General features: G+C 40.6%; 1 long non-coding RNA gene across 1 annotated transcript; it reads right to left on the bottom strand.

The window, feature by feature from the left end:
- Positions 1 to 13,174: 13,174 nt before the first annotated feature.
- Positions 13,175 to 20,109, bottom strand: LOC141633951 (uncharacterized). The gene is made up of 3 exons (XR_012538716.1): positions 19,966 to 20,109; positions 13,853 to 13,915; positions 13,175 to 13,365 (listed from the first exon to the last, which is right to left on the bottom strand). It is a non-coding gene; the product is annotated as an uncharacterized LOC141633951 (long non-coding RNA).
- Positions 20,110 to 20,805: the final 696 nt, after the last annotated feature.

Below are 20,805 nucleotides of genomic sequence, written 5' to 3' on the forward strand. Positions count from 1 at the left end.
ATTTTTTTTTCTCACAATTTTCATACAACACTTACTATAATACGGAGTACTATATTATACATTCCAATCCCTTGCGGGATTTTCACGGTTTCATGCGTACAAATACTACCACATCACGCCTAGATATTGACTACGGTTCTAAGACCACCTCATGCCAAATCCAGAACTACTCAATACTCACCAGTCCCCAACCGTCACCCATTACCCCCACGGTTATTAGCACACCCGGACAACTCGACAACACTTAAAAACTCTACTACTAATGCGTCAATAGGTACCCCTACGATGCCCAACAATCGGTTTTATAAAACTATATTGATAGCAAAATACGGAGTATCATGTCGACTTTGTTATTACCTTCACATATGACATTACCGATGAATCATCAATATAAGCTAATAATCTTTCGTTCTTGCTGCTCTTGCCCCTACAAAATATTATGAAACTTAATAATTAGATCTTTAAATAAAAAGAATTGGACAATAAATTACATAACCAAACTTATAATAATTTAAAAGCAAAAATTGGTATGCATGCATGCATAAAAAAACATAAGCATATAGAAACATATATTAAAAGTGGTCAACATATAATGGAGAATAAGCATATGCACTATTATGAGAATGATGAAGCAAGTACGTCGGAAATACGAATAATTGTGGTGCAAATTAGCGAATACATACTACCATTATAGACCCGTAGTCTTTTCGAGTATATGTGTATTAAATATTGTTGTAGGACTAAGTTGCTTATATGATTAGGTGTTTGAGCCATGTTCATCTTCTTTCAATCACTTTAAATTGCATCTATTGCTTGTAAACTCTATCTACTCTAACCGTTTGATCACACTTCAATTTTTTCTATTCATTCCAAAAAAAAATTAGCTATGATAAAATGTTGTGGATAGAATTGTTTTATCTTCTTTTTATATAATAACTAAGTAGTATCCCGCGCTTCGCGCGGCCTGTTTTAAACTTTTATTATTATAATTGAAGAAAAATAATATAATTCATATATAACCTTTAATATGTTTACCTATAAATAATAATAAATTAATTTTTTTTCTCAAATTTTATTTTTTTAGGTTTAAGTTCAGTGTTTTAAAATAAAATACATATAATTTTAATTAAAACTAACACTAAGTTATAGTTAATTACGCATGGTCAACGTTTTACAAAAAAAAAAATTGTAGCTGATCAAATATCACATTAATTAAAAAAAAAATTATTCGAATTGTTCCGGGTGTAATTCCAGAGCAAGTATCGTTACCACCCGTGGCTTGTAGAATAATGTCTTTGGTTGAACCCTTCTCGCTCCTATCGCCTCTCTCGGCCTTTCCTGCAACAATGAACGAACTGAGGGCTTGGCTTTGTGCCAAGCGTACCCACTCCGACGCCCAAGTCAGTGAACTTAGAGGTATAAGTTGTATACTAATTGGCTAGGAATGTATTGTAGAGAGATAAGGGAGATATTACCAGATGAATAGTGTATTTTAGGTTAAGTTGTGGGATCCTTTCCTCAATGAAGGTTGAGGAGTATTTATAGGCTTTCACCATTTGTCGCGTAGTGGCCAAGTGGCCAAGTGGCTTATTAGGTGGAAAGACCGTTCTACCCTCGGCCGATGGACCTACGGCAGCGAGCAGAGGGTCTTGGATGCGAGTACGCGGACATGTGTCCCTACCGGCGAGCCGTCTGGCCGAGACCCCGGCTATCGAGCCGATGGGTCAGACGGTTAAGCGATCTAAGCCGTTGACTTCTTTGTGGATATCCTTGACCTTGCTCGGTGTGTTGACTTGGTCGGCGGTGCGAATATGCCCCATCAATTTGCCCCCAGCCGTAGTCTATGCCGTGGTATGGGCTCCGATGTATCCGAGCATATATTTCGCACTAAGTAAATTTCGCAAATTTTTCTGTATCGGCGTCTTCTTGTGTATCGGCGTGGCACCTGTTATTCCGTACCATATACCATATCCCCCCTCCACATGGATGCGTAAAGGGTATCGTTACCACGGCCACACCGGACACCTTACCAACGATTGCCGACACCTGAAGGATGCCATTGAGGAACTGATCCAAAAGGGGAGCCTCGGCAAATATGTTGCCAAAGGCCGAAAACCAGATACCGGCGGATCGACCAGCAAGTCCACCGCTGAGCGGTTAGGAGTAGTCAATGTCGTCATCGGGGGACAAAGAAAAAGCAGTGGGTCCGCTCATGAGCACAAACGGCCCCAGGATGAGCCTCATCCGGCCATCAACTTTGTGCCCAACACAGCAACCCCCGCTCCCAGCATCCCAGACATGACCATTGGACAAGAAGACTACGATGGAGTCGTCGCTTTTCATAGCAACCCACTTACAATCCGTCCTGGACATAGCCAACCACTTGGTGAAGCGATGCACGATTGACACGGGCGCCTACACAAACGTTATGTACAGAGAGTGCTTTCTCGGCCTCGGATCGAGGATCGAAGATCCGAATCCTCGCACCGACCCATTCTACGACTTTTCCGGGGACGGCCTGGTACCCCCGGGGTCGGTTAGATTCCGGTGAGGTTTGGCGAGGGGAATACGACCAAGAGTGTTATGTCGAATTCATAGTCATCGACGGCGTGTCCGCCCACAACGTTCTCGTAGGCCGGGTCACTTTGAGCGAGATCGACGCCGTGGTATCCATCAGGGCCCTGACACTGATATATGTCTCAGACCGGGGGGAGGCGCAGAAGCTCACCTCGGAAAACGAAGACCCCGATTTATGGGAGGTTTACGCTAATAGCTCGAAGGCCGACATCGTTATTATCAGCCCAAACGGAGACGTGTTTGAGCACGCCTTGAAGCTTACCTCATTGGCCTCAAGCAATGAATCCAAATACGAGGCGGTAATAACCGGAGTTGAACTAGCTAAAGCCGCCGGAGCAGAGCGTATCATGGTAACGACGGACTCACTCCTAGCGGCCAACCAGATCAAAGGGGAGTGCGAAGCCCAGGACTACGGGACGATAAGGTATCTAGTGAGGGTGAGGGCGTCGCCGAACTAAAATCCTTCCGATACAAGACACCCCGGATCCGGAAACGATCGGACCATCGGCATGGTCGAAGGAGCAGAGACCGAGGAGGTAGAGATTGACCCAGGCCGCACCGTAACCATCGGTGTCAACCCGGAACCAAAATTTGAGCCGACCTCCTGGACTGCCGAGGAAAAATAAAGATGTTTTTGCATACTCGGCGGCCGAGATGCAGTGTGAACCGGGAGGTGATTGTTCACAAGTCGAACGTACTCACCACCGCCGCCTGATCAAGCGAGAGAATGAGGAACTCCTCCGCCGAGAAGGACGAGGCCATCAAAGCCGAAGTAGACAAATTACTAGCGGCGGGTTTTATCATGCCTTGCACTTACCCCGAGTGGTTAGCCAATGTTGTAATGGTGAAGAAGTCATCGGGGGCATGGAGAATGTGTGTAGACTTTACCAACCTTAATAAAGCATGCCCCAAAGATTGCTACCCCTTGCCTCGAATAGATAGTTTGATCGACGCCACGGCGAGCTACACCATCCGAGCCTGCCGGACGCCTTCTCGGGGTATCACCAAGTGTTCATGGCCGAAGAAGACATGCCTAAATGCGCATTTATCACCGCCAACGGCACATACATGTACAAAATGATGCCGTTTGGTTTGAAGAACGCCGGAGCAACGTACACGAGGCTGGTGGACAAAGTGTTCCAAAACCAAAAAGGGCGAAACATTGAGGCTTACGTCGACGATGCTATTGTAAAAAGCAAATCCGACAGCGAGCATCTGGCCGACTTACACGAAACATTTTGTTCACTAAGGAAATACAAGATGAAGCTCAACCCAATGAAATGCAACTTCGGTGTCCGGGCAGGTAAATTCCTAGGCGTACTTGTCAGTGCCAGGGGCATAGATGCCAATCCAGACAAGGTCCGAGCAATCCTAGACCTACCGGAACCAAGGAATCGGAAAGAGGTTATGATCTTGTGACCGGGAGAATGGCGGCTCTTGCTCGTTTCATCTCTCGGTCAGCCGACAAAAGCACCCCATTTTTCAAAGTGTTGAAAGGAAATAAAGACTTGGTGGGGGAGGAACAGAGCACGGCTTTCAAACAACTAGAAGCTCACCTTCAGACTCTCCCAACTGTCTGTGCCGATCGGGGGAGACACTATACCTATACATAGCAGATTACCTCGGCCACGGTCGGTTTTGTGATCATCGGGAAGAAGACAAGCAAGAACACCCAATCTACTTCGTCGCCATACACTTTGTTGCCGCCGAGAAAAATTACCCACTAATTGAGAAAGGCCTTCGCCGTTGTCGTTGCCACAAGGAAGTTAAAACCCTACTTCGATGCACACCCCGTGACGGTCCTAACCGATCAACCGTTGGAGAAAGCTTTAGAAAAATTCGAGCAATCCGGTGAGCTCATCAAATGGGCAGTGGAACTCTCCGGTTTGGCATTCGATACAAACCAAGGCCTTCGATAAAGGGCAAGCGCTTGCAGATTTCCGGCCGAATGCACATATCAGGAAGAGCCAAACCCAGGCATATGGGAGGTCTACACCGACGGCTCCTCCACGACGAATAGCTCAGGAGCCGGCATCCTTATCATCAGCCCAAACGGGGACGAGTTTGAGTACGCCCTGAAATTCACCTTCTCGGCCTCGAACAATGAGTCCGAATACGAGGCGGTGATAACCGGAGTCGAGCTAGCTAGGGCTGCCGGAGCAGAACACATCGTGTTGAAGACTGACTCGCTGTTGGTTACCAACCAAATCAGAGGGGAGTATGAGGCTCGGGACAACGGAATGGTAAGGTACCTGGAGAGGGTAAAAGCCGACGTAGCAAAATTGAAATCCTTCCAAATCCAGTGTGTTCCTAGATCCGAGAACAACCGGGCCGACGCTCTCTCTAAGCTGGCCAGCTCAACCATCAAGAATGTCAGCCGAACCGTGCTGGTAGATATCAGGAATGCGAAAAGCATCACTGAGACCGTCGGCATGGTGGGTAACATAGAGACCGAGACAACGTGGATGACTCCTATAATGAGATACAAGCTTACAGGTGAATTGGAGGGCCGCAATCCCTCGGCCAAAATAAAAGGATCGCCGCGGTACTCGGTATTCGAAGGGGAACTGTATAGGAGATCCGTAATAAGACCACTCTTGAAGTGTGTCGGTCCGGCCGACGCAGAACTAATACTGACAGAAATTCACGAGGGCATCTGTGGACATCACATGGGGGCAAGAACACTAGCCCACAAAGCTCTCCGAGCTGGCTACTTCTGGCCCACCATGCTTCAAGATTCCAGAACGAAGACCAAGAAGTGCACGAACTGTCAGATGCACGCCCCGGTGATACACGCTCCCTCCGAGACCTACGGTAGGTGCTTAGTCCCCTTCCCTTCGCGCAATGGGGATGGACATGCTAGGGCCGTTCGACGAGCCTCCGGAGGAAGGAAATTCTTAATAGTCGCCGTTGACTACTTCACCAAATGGGTTGAGGCCGTAGCAGTACCAGCAAAGACCACAGCAGCCGTCAGAAAGGTAATCTGGGAAAACGTTATAACCCGCTTCGGATTGCCCCAAGTTATGGTATTTGACCACGGTCGAGAATTTTGGAGCGACCTAATAATGAACTGGTTAGAGGAGCTGGGCATCAAGTTTGCGTACTCCTCCGTCTGCCATCCGCAGAGTAACGGGCAGGCGGAGGCAGCCAACAAAACCATCCTCAACGGCTTAAAGAAGACAGTCGAAGACCTTAAGGGAAGGTGGGCCGACGAGCTACCCGGCGTCCTATGGTCCCTTCGAACCACAGAGAAAGAAGCAACGGGATACACCCCCTTCCACCTAGTCTACGGCTCCGGCGCCCCGCGATCGAAGCGACGGTGCGGCATTCGAACGACCACCTTTGACCCGGTTGAAAACGAGGAGGGCCTAAGGGCTTCCCGGATCCGGTCGAAGAGAGCGAGACACGGCACGCCCGAACTTGGCCGTATATCGAACCGGATGAAGAGAGCCTACAACCGAAGAGTCCACAAAAGGGACTTAAAAATAGGGGACCTAGTCCGAGGAAGTCGGCCGCCACCAACAAAGGAAATATTCATGGCAAACCGACGGCCAATCGGGAAGGTCCCTGAGTAGTTGAGGAGATGAGGCCGGGTACATACCGGCTGACAGACATGGGAGGTGTGCCCTTGATGAGCCATTGGAACACCGACAACTTGAGAAAATACTTTGTATAGCGGCGGAGGTATCCAAACCCATTGTGGACACCCCAGCGCACAATCATAACATATGAATGAAACGCCTGGTTCCCCATCAAAGTGTCTGTCCCCTCCGAAATTTGCCACCAAACGAGGAAAGAAACGCTATCGAAGCCGCAACCCCGATTACCTCGGTCAAAACCGAGAGCGACGGGGAACACGACGGCCGATACGCTAAAAGATAGACGTATACTCAGCGCAATTGAGACGCCCATCTAGCGGTCAATATGCCTACACAGTTACGGACGTTATCGAAGCCGCAACCCCGATTACCTCGGTCAAAACCGAGAGCGACGGGGAACACGACGGCCGATACGCTAAAAGATAGACGTATACTCGGCCGCAATTGAGACGCCAATCTAGCGGTCAATATGCCTACACGATTCGGACGCTATCGAAGCCGCAACCCCGATTACCTCGGTCAAAACCGAGAGCGACGGGGAACACGACGGCCGATACGCTAAAAGATAGACGTATACTCAGCGCGATTGAGACGCCAATCTAGCGGTCAATATGCCCACGATTCACGGACGCTATCGAAGCCGCAACCCCGATTACCTCGGTCAAAACCGAGAGCGACGGGGAACACGACGGCCGATACGCTAAAAGGGAGACGTATACTCGGGCGCAATTGAGACGCCAATCTAGCGGTCAATATGCCTACGATTCTAACGCTAAAGACGTTGAACACGGTTGAGACGTGCATTCGAACTACCTCGATCATGCCGAGTGTGGAAACGAGCGCACTCAATCGAGAACGTGAAAAGACAAACGAAGAACTATGATCGAAGCCCAAGCCAAGCCAAAGGCCGGCAAAGATAACTTTATTACGGGTAATTGCAAGGAGAGTACAAACGACGGCCGTCCCCATAAGGGTAGCCTAAACTCTACCTACCAAAGTTTTACAAAAAGCGAAAAAAAAAAAACAAAAAAAAGCAAAAGATTACAGACTTGGGATTTGAAGCGCCAAAAGGATGGCAGGGAGAGAAGGCTCAATAGTTGGCCCCGAACAGTGGCTATCCGAGACGCCGGGTGAGTCCGTGACGACCGCCCGTCTCCCTATGCCTGCCGTTGCCCCCATCGCAGCAACGGCATCTTCGGTGGCCGGCTTTGAGGAAGGCCGACCATCTCCAAGTAACTCCTTGGCCTCATTTGTCCGAGCGCCCGCCGCTTCCGCCTTCTCGCGATCGCCGCCTCCAGCGACCTCGCCTATCTCATCCATGAATCTGGTCATATTTATCCCACGGGAAGGAGCCGTCGGGGACAGACCTTCGATTGCCTCCCTGCCGCCTCCTCGGCCGGTCCGGAATCGGGCGCACATTCTAGGGAGGAGATCATCTTGGAGCATCGCAATATCCTTCTCTTTTTGAGCAAGGACAGCCTGCATGTCACTAAGCGCCTCCGCCTGCTTGTGGAATCGATCCTCCCACTCGTCCCTCTTGGCAACCACAGCGTCGTAGGCGCCTTTATACCTATCCCGCTCCTCCATCATCTTGGCCGTGGCGCCATCAGCATTCTCAACTTTGGCTCTCTCGGCCCTCGGCGGACTTCTCGGCCTCCTCCGCACGCGTCGCAAAGAAGATGAAGATCCGCTTAGCCTTCCCGGCTTCCCCCTTCGCAGCGAAAGGTCAAGCTTGAGCCTTGCAATCAGCCGGCCCGGACCGGGCCGTGGCCTTTTCTTGCTCCACGATGAAAGAGGCCGCCAGACGACTCCATCTCCCCAACCTCTTATATATTTTCTCGCCTTCCGCCACGAGCTCGGCGGGAGTAACCTTTACGGGGAGAGGAGTCCACGACGACGTTCGACCGACCGCTTGCCTTCTCGATCGCCTTCACAGTCGCTTCCCTACTTGCGTTCGGTGAGAACGACGTTGATTCGGCGGTGGATCTACAAAAAGTTTACACAGAGCATCCATGTCACCTTGCGTTGACACGTCGAAAGCTTGTCGTCGGGAATGTCCAACGAGCCGGCCAAATCCGAGCCACAAGTTAAGTCCGTACCAGTTCGAACCCTCTTAGTCGGAGGGTGGTGAGAGCAGCTCCTCCGCGGCCACGGTAGAAGCAGACGGTGGGTCTTTCCTCTTCTTCGGAGAAGGGGCCTTAGCAACGGTCACCTCCCCTCGAAATGTTGATCACCTCCACATGAACCTTTTCGGCCACCGGGTCGAAGAGGAGTTGCCATTGATACGACCTCCGACTTGGACGCCGCCTTCTTTGTTCTCTTGCACGCCGCCAAGAACCGTGCAGCGAGCCGTCTCCGGATCCAACGCCCTCGTCTGTTTGTCCATGAGTTCGTTAGGGGATAGTCGGCGATCCTTCGTTTCAGCCGTAGGGTGACGGATAAGAACCTTCCCGTCCTTATCAAGCCCTGACCTCTTGGTCCTTCTCGAGACAGATCCCGACCAAACCGATCTGCAAGAAACCGAACAAGAGTTAAATAAAAAAAAAAAAAAAGAGTAAGAACAAAGCTCGAGAAAAAGGAACATAACGAGCAAAGGTGGGCCTCACACCGACCCCACTCACCCCAGTTGAGGGCCGGTATGAGGCCGACGCGGCATAGCATCTCGTCTTGAAGAATAACTGGGTCGGGGCAGCCATCCCTCCTCAAAGATCAAATAGCCGCATTGCCCGCTTCTCATCCGCATAAGAGGGACAAAAGAAGCGTCCATCTTAACCTTGCTGCCCCGGGTGACGTATTTGTCGTACTCGTCCCGGGTCTCACACCGTAAGTGAACGGGGCCCGAAAAAAGACCGAGGCACGGGTAATCCTCCCCGCACTCGGACATACACCCATCGCTCTTGCCGGTCTTTGCAGGAAGTAAGCTTGTTTACGGAGACATATCCCGGCTCCATCTGCACGCTGTACCACCCCACCCTTCGGGCGAATGAGGGCCGAAGACTATGAAGTCGGCGGAATAAGTCGACCGTAGGGACCTCCCCTTTAAAGAGACAGAGCCACACAAAGCCAATTATCGTCCTCATGGCCAACGGATGCAGTTGGGCCACGGCAAGATTCATAGCTCTGATGATGGCCACGACGTGTTCGTTCAAAGGAAACCGGAGCCCGTACTCCAAATGCCTGATGTATACGCCGATGTGACCCGGGGGAGGACAGCAGACCGCCTGACCCTCCCGGGGGAGGACAATTTTATACCCCTCACCAAGGAAGAAGTGATCTCCGAAAAGAGTTTCTCCGGAGCTGCTTGCGAACTTATTTGTCCGTGTACGGTCAAGGCCGGTCGTGCGAGCCTCACCATGGTCCGGAATAGGCCTCCTCCCACCACCGACGGGAGCCCCCTCACCACGATCCGGAGTAGTAATCCTCCCACCATCACCAGGAGCCTCCTCATCTTCATCCTCATCTTCCAACTCCTCCAGGAGGGGCATATCAGCTACGGGGGAAGGAGACCTAGGGCCCCCAAACCTTAGCGGGATGGCCTCCAGCACCTCCTCCTCATCAAGACGCGACGGGGAACCCCCCGGCGCAGAAGTACCAATCCCAGCATCAGAGGACATGGTTCACAACAAATTACTAACAAGAAAAAAATAAAAGTTTGCTTGTTTACCTTAAAGAAAAATAATACTCACGGACCGAATACTCCGAAGATTAAGAAGAAGAAAACCCTTGAAAGTTTGGAAAGATGAAGATTTTGGAGAAAATTTTCGAAAATGAAATGGAGGCCAAAATCACGGAATAACTACCCTATTTATAGAGAAAAGCCCATGAAGAAGGACCAATCAGGGCACAGCCCATGAAGCGTCAACCAATCAGCGAACACACACGTGTCAAGCATGCAACCGCGGAATGTCAATCGTCGCAACAGTTGAATGTCAATCAATGCAACAGTGACCAAACGTCTTCAACACGCCTATTCACATCTCTTCGACTGTTCATCTCCCTCAAACAAATTCCTAGGTATCTAGTATCCGCCGGCTACCGATCAACCAAGCCATGGAGTACCGGTGGGGCAATCAAAATCAACCGGCACTCTCAGCCCTGGTCTCGGCCAGCGTCATGTTCTTTTTCCACATCGGATACCCTTTACGCATCCATGTGGAGGGGGGATATGGTATATGGTACGGAATAACAGGTGCCACGCCGATACACAAGAAGACGCCGATCGAAAAATTTGCGAAATTTACTTAGTGCGAATATATGCTCAAAGATACGCCGGAGCCCATACCACGGCATAGACTACGCGGGGGCAAATTGATGGGGCATATTCGCACCGCCGACCAAGTCAACACACCGAGCAAGGTCAAGGATATCCACAAAGAAGTCAACGGCTTAGATCGCTTAACCGTCTGACCCATCGGCTCGATAGCTGTGGTCTCGGCCGGACAGCTCGCCAAAGGGACACATGTCCGCGTACTCGCATCCAAGACCCTCTCTGCGCCGCCGTAGGTCCATCGGCCGAGGGTAGAACGGTCTTTCCACCTAATAAGCCACTTGGCCACTTGGCCACTACGCGACAAATGGTGAAAGCCTATAAATACTCCTCAACCTTCATTGAGGAAAGGATCCCACAACTTAACCTAAAATACACTATTCATCTGGTAATATCTCCCTTATCTCTCTACAATGCATTCCTAGCCAATTAGTATACAACTTATACCTCTAAGTTCACCGACTCAAGGCGTCGGAGGGGTACGCTTGGCACAAAGCCAAGCCCTCGATTCGTTCATTGTTGCAGGAAAGGCCGAGAGAGGCGATAGGAGCGAGAAGGGTTCAACCAAAGACATTATTCTACAAGCCACGGGTGGTAACGATACTTGCTCTGGAATTACACCCGGAACACGAATAATGCAACAATCAACATTAAGGTATCAAATTATATCATTTCACGGTACGTTATGTTCCAAATCAGTTAAAAGATTTATTCAAAATCATGTGAATACAATTTTATGCAATTTTTAATTTTGTATGTATAACGTTTGATATTTATGTATCAAACATATATGGCCCAAACTAAACTTATTCAAATGTTTTGGTTGTGTCTAACATGTACTATGTGTCAAACATATCTATCAGAAATTTGCACCTATTGTTTTTTTTAACAACTAAATATAACAATGTTTAAGAGTTTACCGTAAATAAAATAGGTTGAATTTTCTCAAATATCATTTTTATAAGATAACATATAAAATATTTAAATAAAAGTAATATCTAGTTAGTCATGACTAATGTTTTGTTTTTGACGTATACATATTTTACTACAGATATTAAAGAAAAATGTAATGTGTATTCTACTTATTCATGTTGTTTATATAATAAGGTTTTTCTACATGGTACCCTTGTATTTATCCGAATTCTACATGATACCCCTCGCTTTTCAAAAATACCCGTGGTACCCCTAAACATGATAAAAACATCTTAAAATACCCAAAATGCTCTAATCCGCCTCTTTAAGATGTTTAATTTATACATTTTTTATTGATTTTTTTGGCAATAACTTGTCATGTCATTATCATAAACATCGTCTACTCAATTGTAAACATATTTTCTTTACAAAATCTAACATATTAAAACGTGATTTTTAGTAGATTGGGTATTTTTAGAACATTTTACTACATTTAGGGATACCACTTATATTTTCAAAAATATAGGGGTACCACGTAGAATGCGAAGCAACACGGGGTACCACGTAGAAAAACTCTATATAATATTATATTACTCAATAATCATTACTTTTCTTTTAATTATTCAAACTCATTCGTGATCACTGTGTACATACATACTCGTTATTACAGTATTTAAACCTCTCAAAATCTCATATGTATTCATTTTATCGCAATATAACTTTTTCGTTCCCACAATGTAAAAACTTATATCTTAGTAGTGTCTTTTTTTTTAAGTTTTGTTTTTAATATATACAATGACTCTTCAAAATATATTTTTCTTAATAAAATTAATGGTCTAAGTTTTATAAGTTTCTCAAAATACTTTTTTACGTGAATGTAAAACATTGTAAGAAGCTCACTTTAATCATCTCTACACATCAAAATATGTTAATAACTATAATGAAAAGTATACTTGATTGAAAGCAATTTTCGCAATGAACGTTTTTATTTACAATTTAGAATTTTTATCAAAATATTTTTTTTAATAAATTTAGAATCAAATCAACCTAATTATTTTATAATTTTATAATAAAATTTATTAAATTATAATTAATATTTACTGAGATTTATGCTGCATTTATTAAGTTTATATTTAATGTTCAACTGTAATTAATACTCGTATTTAATGCTGGGTTGACACGTGTCGCATCCACAGCGTCTCAACCCAGTTTTATATATATATATAAGATTCATTTAAGTTTATCTAAGATTAAGATAAATTCTAAAAAATAGATTCTTTAACCTAGCTTGAAAATCTAATTTTAATTGGAGTAGGAGATTTGTTGTTGTAAACTATTTTTTTAATGTATATATATTAATTTTTATACACAATTTATATATTTTTTTATACAAATAATTTATTCCGCAGAAGTTGTAGTCAATAAAATCGCTCAAAAAGTTCCTCTTTTAAGTATATACTAGATTTAATGCCCGTGCGATGCACAGGCCAACTTGTAATTTCATACCGTTTATAATTCAGTAGTACACCGGCTACGTATGGTTTCAACTGACCTCATTTTTTAGAATATAAATCGTTTTTTGATGAATTAATCTCATGTATCATGCTTGTCTTTAATTGGGCTCGGCTCGACCAACTTACGTAAGCTAAGAGAAAATTTCAAATCTGGTTAATATGATTTGAAGAGTTTTAAACTTATACGCATACGTGGATCTATATCATACTGTAACACCCCCTCATACCAAGGTATCTTACCAAGGACTACCCTAGCATGAAAGGCTATTACCATCTCGGTTGCCCGAGATTAGTATATCCAAAGCAACAATCCAAAACACATTTATTAAAGTACAAAGGATTTAAAGTTTACATAATCTCAAAATCCGACATCAAAGTACTATCATAAAACCAACGACTATAAAAGACGACTAAGACTCTTGACAGTGAAAGCTAGCTTGCGTGGTGACTCCCCATAACTGCCCCAAAGCTAAACGACTGCATCACCTGTCACAATCTGCTTACCATCCCCGAATGGATCACCACAGATTTTACATAACAACAACGGGGTCAGTTACTGAATAATTAAAGTAAGACAAGTACAATAAGCAACCAGCTGATCATCCTCCTCCTCCGATCTCCCGATCTCACACAGTAACCGACTACACACCGAAGTGTGTAGCTCTGCCAGATTACCCATCGCAACAGGTAATCCTCGCCGCCAGTGGGGGGCCGCAGCCAATCCCCACCAAAGTCCCGCTCATCAACGAGCGATATCCCTGTCCCTTAATGTGCACATCCCCTCCCGTGGTGGGTTCCACGGAGGGCGAACTAGGGTGTGAAGCCACTCCCGCAAGTGACTCCACCACAATCATCACAACACCAACACTATCACCACACCAACACCGCACCAATACTCCAACGATGATCAGCAGACAAACAATCGTACGCAAAATAACATAATCTCAATTCAATTAAACAGGAACTGAGTAGGGAAATCCTACCTTTTCGCAATCTGCTACGCTGCAATCAATTATGCAAATGCATAACAACTACCACATCGTCACCTATAACAACGATAATCCACAATCAACACACATATGATGACCAAACCCTAAACCCCCAAATCACAAATTAGGGCAAAACCCTAAAAGACAAATTAATGAGACTCATGAAATCAGAGGCTTACCGACAAAATCGACGCAAGGAAAGATGAACTAGACTCACGAACAATCCACGCAAATGAGAGAGAGATTTGAAGAGGATTAGAGTTACGTTGTGTAGTTTAGGTTTTGTAAAATGATTAGAAACTGTAAAACGCGTCTTAATATAACTCTAATCCTTTCTAAATCAACCGCGGAAAATATTACCCGTCAGACCAGATACTCGGTCGAGTATAGAGTATACTCGACCCAGTATCCTCTACTCGGTCGAGTATTCCCATACTCGGCCGAGTATTCCTGGGCAGTAAACTGTCCAGAAACACACGACACTCTTACTCGGCCGAGTAAACTATATTCGGCCGAGTAACAGACTTAGAAAATCGAGGTATTACACATACTTGTCCTTTATTCAAATACTGAGTTAAATCATAATGCCGTGTAAAATTTGAGTCGTTACATATACTATATACTATACAACCAAAGTGAAATCCAACAAAGTTCGGCTGAAGGTCCATATAACACTACCTTCTCTTTTTCTTAACAACAATCTCGCAAGTCCTTATGGGAGTCACACGATTAAATAGACTCTAACTAATAATCATCACCATTTCACTTGGCAAAATAAACACCCCCATGAGAGAAGCTAAGATTGAGTAGTTAAGCCCTCATCTAGTCTCTAACCCCATCCTTTATAAGACAAAAACATATCTAAACTAAATTAATTATTCGTACGTACGTATTAACACCCTTCAGTTCTCACAAGCTCAATAATCAACCTAGCTAGGTCATAAACTTACAGTAACTTATCATAAATTTTTGTAATGGTGATTTCTCATGGAATATTACCTAGGCCTCCGTCTGGTAACGAATTTATAGGAATATATCCTACTCCGTTTGAGATAATATCATTGGTAGGAATTGTTTACAAATGAAGCAATTTGAAAAGTGAAGATGAGAAGGCTCGATGAGAAAACAGACGTTTTAGTGTATATATATGTACATCGTCCAAGTGCCTCTATATTTAGCAAACATATTCACAATACAATAAGGAATAAGGAGTTATTATTTAGATAGTAATTTACTCATCAACTACGGTACAAACATCCTACCAACTAAATAAGTAAATACATACAATTATTTACTCCATATTAAATATAGTATAGGTAGTTTATAAACTTAAGGAGTCTCTAATGTACACTTTGATTTAACACGAAATTAGTATGGTTCTCCAAGATGACTACAATTCATGCAAATAACAAATATACGACAATATGCGCCCTAGCTTTGACGCATGTCTTAATAACCAACATGTTTTGTATAGAAAGGGAGTATTTAATGATATATCACATGCCTAATTCTCAGGACAACTAAATACTCTGGAAAAAAATTCTTTTTGGCCCCCGTTGGTGAAGAGCAGCACACGAGAAATATTTGTAATGACAATTTCCTTAACGATATAAAGAAGATCTCATATGTGATTATTATAGGGAAGGCCAGGAGGCATAGGCGATCGTATGAATCATCAATCAATCAATCAATCAATCAATACATATATATAAAGCAGAAACTTTTCGAGCGATATTAGAGCGTCCAACTTTTTTAGAAATCCTAACAAGAGTAGATTTCGAAAAAAGTTAAATAAATAAAACTATCTTAATAAAAGTAGATTTCTTGGTATTTAAAACAAATTTTAATAAAATTATCCTAAAATAAGTAGATCAAATATATTTAAATAAAATTATACTAATATTAGTAAATTAAAATTATCAAATAGATAATAAAAATTCATAATAATTCAAGTTATCGTATTTATTTTCCCCAACTTATGGTCTCATATATTTTTAGTTTGTATTTTCGCATGAAAATTCAAGAAGCTGGCGGATAAAAGATTAATTTATTTATTAAAGTGTTATGTTAAGATGATGTAATGTAACCTTACGCGATTACACGAAATATAAATTACGATTTCATCAAAATGTAATCACTAAATAATCATTGGAGTGTGTGTATAGAAATCATAAACATAAATGCCTCTATATACATTCAAGTTATCAATACATAAAACATTTCACTAATCTATATATGTTACTATTTTTGTTTAACTAATTTACTTTCTATAAGAATGTGGAGATCATTAGATGGGGGAATGAAACCGAGAAAAACTGAAGTATAATTTGGGGGTTTAAACAACTCACAGTGTTATTCATATGATGAATTGATGATCGATTGTAGACTCACGCATTAGTAGTATCACCTAATTTCATCTACTACAAAATTTCATATAAACCACCCGCATATATCCAAGTAATCTAAACATTACGAAATAGTAGGTGCTACATACTCAAAATACACTATGTAACTAATTATATTGTATATTAATGTCATACACATTATTCATATACTATATCTCAGATTTCATTATAAAAATTAACTGAAACCTAAAAAATGAGCTTAAAAGATAACTGGAAATTCGGAACCGATCAGTTAACTGACTAAATAAAAACTACTTTTTAAACTAACCGAAAGATAGTTTTTTTGATAATATGGCATAAAAGGACATAGTAAGTACTTCATATTTAATATTATAAATTGAAGTATTTAAAAAAAAAAAAAAAAAAAAAAGGTAACTTATTACTCACATGCTTCGCTTATTTTGGTAAATAATTTGTCCACCAAATACTTACAACAAAAAACATAAATGAATTTTTGGTTAGATAAATTTAAGTTTATTTTGTTCGAAACAGGGCCTAAATATTAGATTTTTAATTCCATAATCTCTTAACCTTCATAATATCAAATTAATTTCTTTTTGATATTTTTTTTGGGTCCATGTTTACTTACTTTTGAACCTATTATTAGGAGTTAATCTCATGTTCCATTTTTAATTTTATAAACTTGATTAATAAAATAAATAGCTATTGGTTCAGAATAAATATTAGCAATGAGACATTATAACACAAAGTACGTATATATCATAATCATGAGAAATAGAATAAATAAGCAATTGGTTCAAAATAAATAGCATTCCATATTAAAAAATTGTTAACTCTACAATAACAAAAAAAAACAATTTTTTTTTTTGCAAGAAAGGGTACATCTTATTCTTATTCATCCATAAAGGGTAGAAAATAGGAATGGTTTTCTTACAAAGGAGCATCCAAATTATCTAAGCATAAATAGAGCTTAAATGATCAATAACCATGTTACTAGGCTTAAAAAAAAAAATTTGATCAAAAGGAAAATCTATCACAATTATCCAATTATATCTCTTTTGTCTTGGATACAGCGAATATAAATAAAGTTTCACAATCAAACTGAATTTTAAATCACGTCAACCATTGGTGTATGTTAGCTAGACATGGGTAAACAAAATATCAGAAATATTTGAAAACTATAGAATAAGCGAGAATATAACATTTTTATGGAACGAACTATTTTAAGATTTACACAAGTTGATCTATGGTTTTGAAATTTTTTACTTGTGACAACTAAGGGCATGTAATTTTTCTAACTAATATGGGTATGAGAAAACCTACATTCGTCCCGTCCCCTCGCCCATATGACATCTTTGCTTTTAGTCTTTTTTTCCCTATTATTCGAGACTTGGTAGAGTATTTTAGTCCCGTTAGACTTTGGGATCAAAATTCATTATCTTTTAGGAAATTCACACTAAATGTACGTCCTCTTCCCAATGATCCTATGTATTTCTTTTGCAGAGTCGTCAATACATTAGTCTAACCATAAAATACTTATTTGGTAACTCAACGATTTTAAATGATGTCATAAAACTAATAAATGATGTTGCCCCGTGCATTCTATGCAATAAAATCACAAATATTTTTTATTGTTGTTTAGAGAATAATAATTCTATTGGAATTCAGTTTGGATTTGATGTTGCGAGAAGTTATACAAATAGGATTATACATCCAGTTGTACCATAAGCATTGTACAACCAAGGTATAAGATCCCGAGTTTATATGTATTTTTTCTGAGCTAATTCAAAGTTCATGTTTTTAATGTGTAAATGGATGAGTTCAATATATACTTTCTAATAAAGCTCATATTATTTAACATAAAGCTTAGATACTTTATCACAAAGCTCAGATTCTACATTGTACAACATATACAACTGGTTATATAATCAATGAATTAGAGAAGTTAATAAGAAGCAAATATTCTTAATTGTAAATATATATAATCAAGGTAAAATATGTTTAAGAGATCTAACATTTTATTTGAACACACTATATATAATTATGATAATTGTTGTTTTACGTAACATCATTCAGTTTACATAGTTGTTGTAGGTTAAAATAATTTACAAGACTCATAAAGGTCTGTCTCCTTATTAGGATTCATTTTAGTGAGCTCCACCATATTTACATAAAGAGCGTTTTTTTATTGAATTAAAAACCAATTGTGCTTGCGATAATGAAAAAGCAAAGTACATATTATAACTAAATCACTTGATGTTATAAGTACTATTGAATGTCAATTTTTTACGATAAAAGCACCAATAATTCATCAATCAACTATACCAATCATGATTTTTTTTTCATCAATGATTCAACATAGTTGGATTTTTTTGTTACTTAAAAATATATTTTTACAGATAATTCTAATAAGAGCCCCATGCATCGCACGGGCTTTTCAACTAGTATCTATCTATATTATTAAAGGAAGTTTTTTTCGAGTGATTTTAGAGAGTCCAATTTTTATAAATTACCCGATATAAAAATAAATAATGTATAACCTACAACAACTAACATACGGAACATATATAAACAATTTGTGTCTAACTAATATTATATGCAGAACCCCTATACAAACTCTACCATCAGAGTTATGATTGAATAAAATTACTAGAAATTTAAAAACCTAAACAAACACTATTTCCTTAATATATTTATATATATATACATACAGTTTGATTCAGAAAATTAGTGTAATCATCGCTTCACGTTGATTTGTTTTTATGTTTCTATTTATTTTTTTCAAATGTCGTATATGACATTATCTGTGGTGTTTTTTGGATCTTAATGTTTACCTTGTGTTTAAATTTTAGTGTAGAAATAATCCGCTAATACTTTGTTTTTGCCTTGAACTGCTTTGAATTAGATTGTTGTCTAATACTTTTCTAACAAGTCTTATTTATTTTGTTGTATGTGTAGGTTAGCAAATTTTATACTTTGGATGGTTATATAACAACCAATATATTAATGCAAACAAGGTTCGGTTTTAAGTTTTAACGTAAGTAGCATAACCATAGATGTTTTATTTTCTAAATTTTGGTTTTGTTTAATATATAAACTTTGTCAAGACCAGGTAGATTATTGATAGTTTTGGGTGAGTCTTTGTCTTAAGATTTACCAAAGTCTTGTCTCAAGACTACCAATAATCTTACCCTAATACTATTTTGTATGATTTGCAAACGCTGAACTTGCCTTGATATTAGTGCGCCATACTTAATTCGTTTATCATCTATTGTATTAATAATATTTATTTGTGAAATTTTTCCCTTTTTCTTTGCAGTTCCTTAAAATTTTTGAGGTACAGTGCGCTTGCAAATTTATGAAAGACAAGAAGCATAACTAAATAGTGTGAGCTATCCTATTAATATATTTGAAACTAACTAATAAATAAAAAGTGACCTGTAAATGAAAATTAAATTACTAATTACCCATTATGTGAGCGTTCTTATAATAACATCAAAGAAATAACGTCTTACATTGGTAATGGTGCTAAAAAATATTGTGTGAAAAAGTATATACGGTACATAAGGTAAATATTTTTTATGTAATTTATAACAAAAGATAGTTTCAAGTTATTGGTAATAAGGTCTCACCCAATAATTTTTATAATTGTTTAAGGACCTATGAATTGAGACACCACTATCTAAGACCTCTTAATTAAGTTCTATTATGCATGTATTATAAAAAAGAAAACTGGCTAACCTTAGTTATCCGGAGATGACATCAATGAAGAGTTTGTTTAAGATAAATAACCTGTCATCCTATGTATATCAGTATATACATGTCTTCGTACGAGAATTTTTATATTTATTGCTCAAGCTCTCTTTTATTTGAGGTTGGTTATGTTTGCTTTTCCTCTATTACTTATCAACTCAGTTTGATACAAGAGTAATATGGGCAAAATTGGTACAAGGCGAATAATGTTGGATCGGTTCCAAGATAAAAAAAAAGAAAAAAAAAAGAAAAAAAGAAGGAGGTTTCCAATACTACCACTTTTGAGAATGAGTTTGACGGGTTGTTCTACTTGAACCAAACATCTCACATCATCTGAATCTTGGCAAGTCGGTATTGTTCCCAATTACAAACAAAATCATACTTACTTCACCCCAATTTTACTGTCCTCTGGAAGAGTAAGTCTCTGGTAAAATAGATTTACGATAAAACATTGTAAAACTATTAACAAAAGACTTATGTTCATCTATTTTAATCTTAATAAATTTAATTATAATCTTATGCGCATACATAAGAGATTTTTATTTTGAGCGATTAAAGATAGTCTGACAATCACAAGCTACTCTTGATTCCTCACATTAAAAATTGAGTTTTTGAAAACTCTCATTGTAATTAAAGTCGAGATTTCAAGCGATATTTAATGTCAATTTTATAACATTGTCGTACGTTTATTTTAATTATATATATGCAAGGACACGTAAGACTCATCAAAGTACCAAATTACCGACTATTATAACTACTATTGAGAAATCTAAAACGGATGCAAAAGCTACCTTTTCAAGCATAAATATGTAGTCCAAGTTTTACATA

Source organism: Silene latifolia, chromosome Y (genome assembly GCF_048544455.1).
Source record: "Silene latifolia isolate original U9 population chromosome Y, ASM4854445v1, whole genome shotgun sequence".
Taxonomy (NCBI): Eukaryota; Viridiplantae; Streptophyta; class Magnoliopsida; order Caryophyllales; family Caryophyllaceae; genus Silene; species Silene latifolia.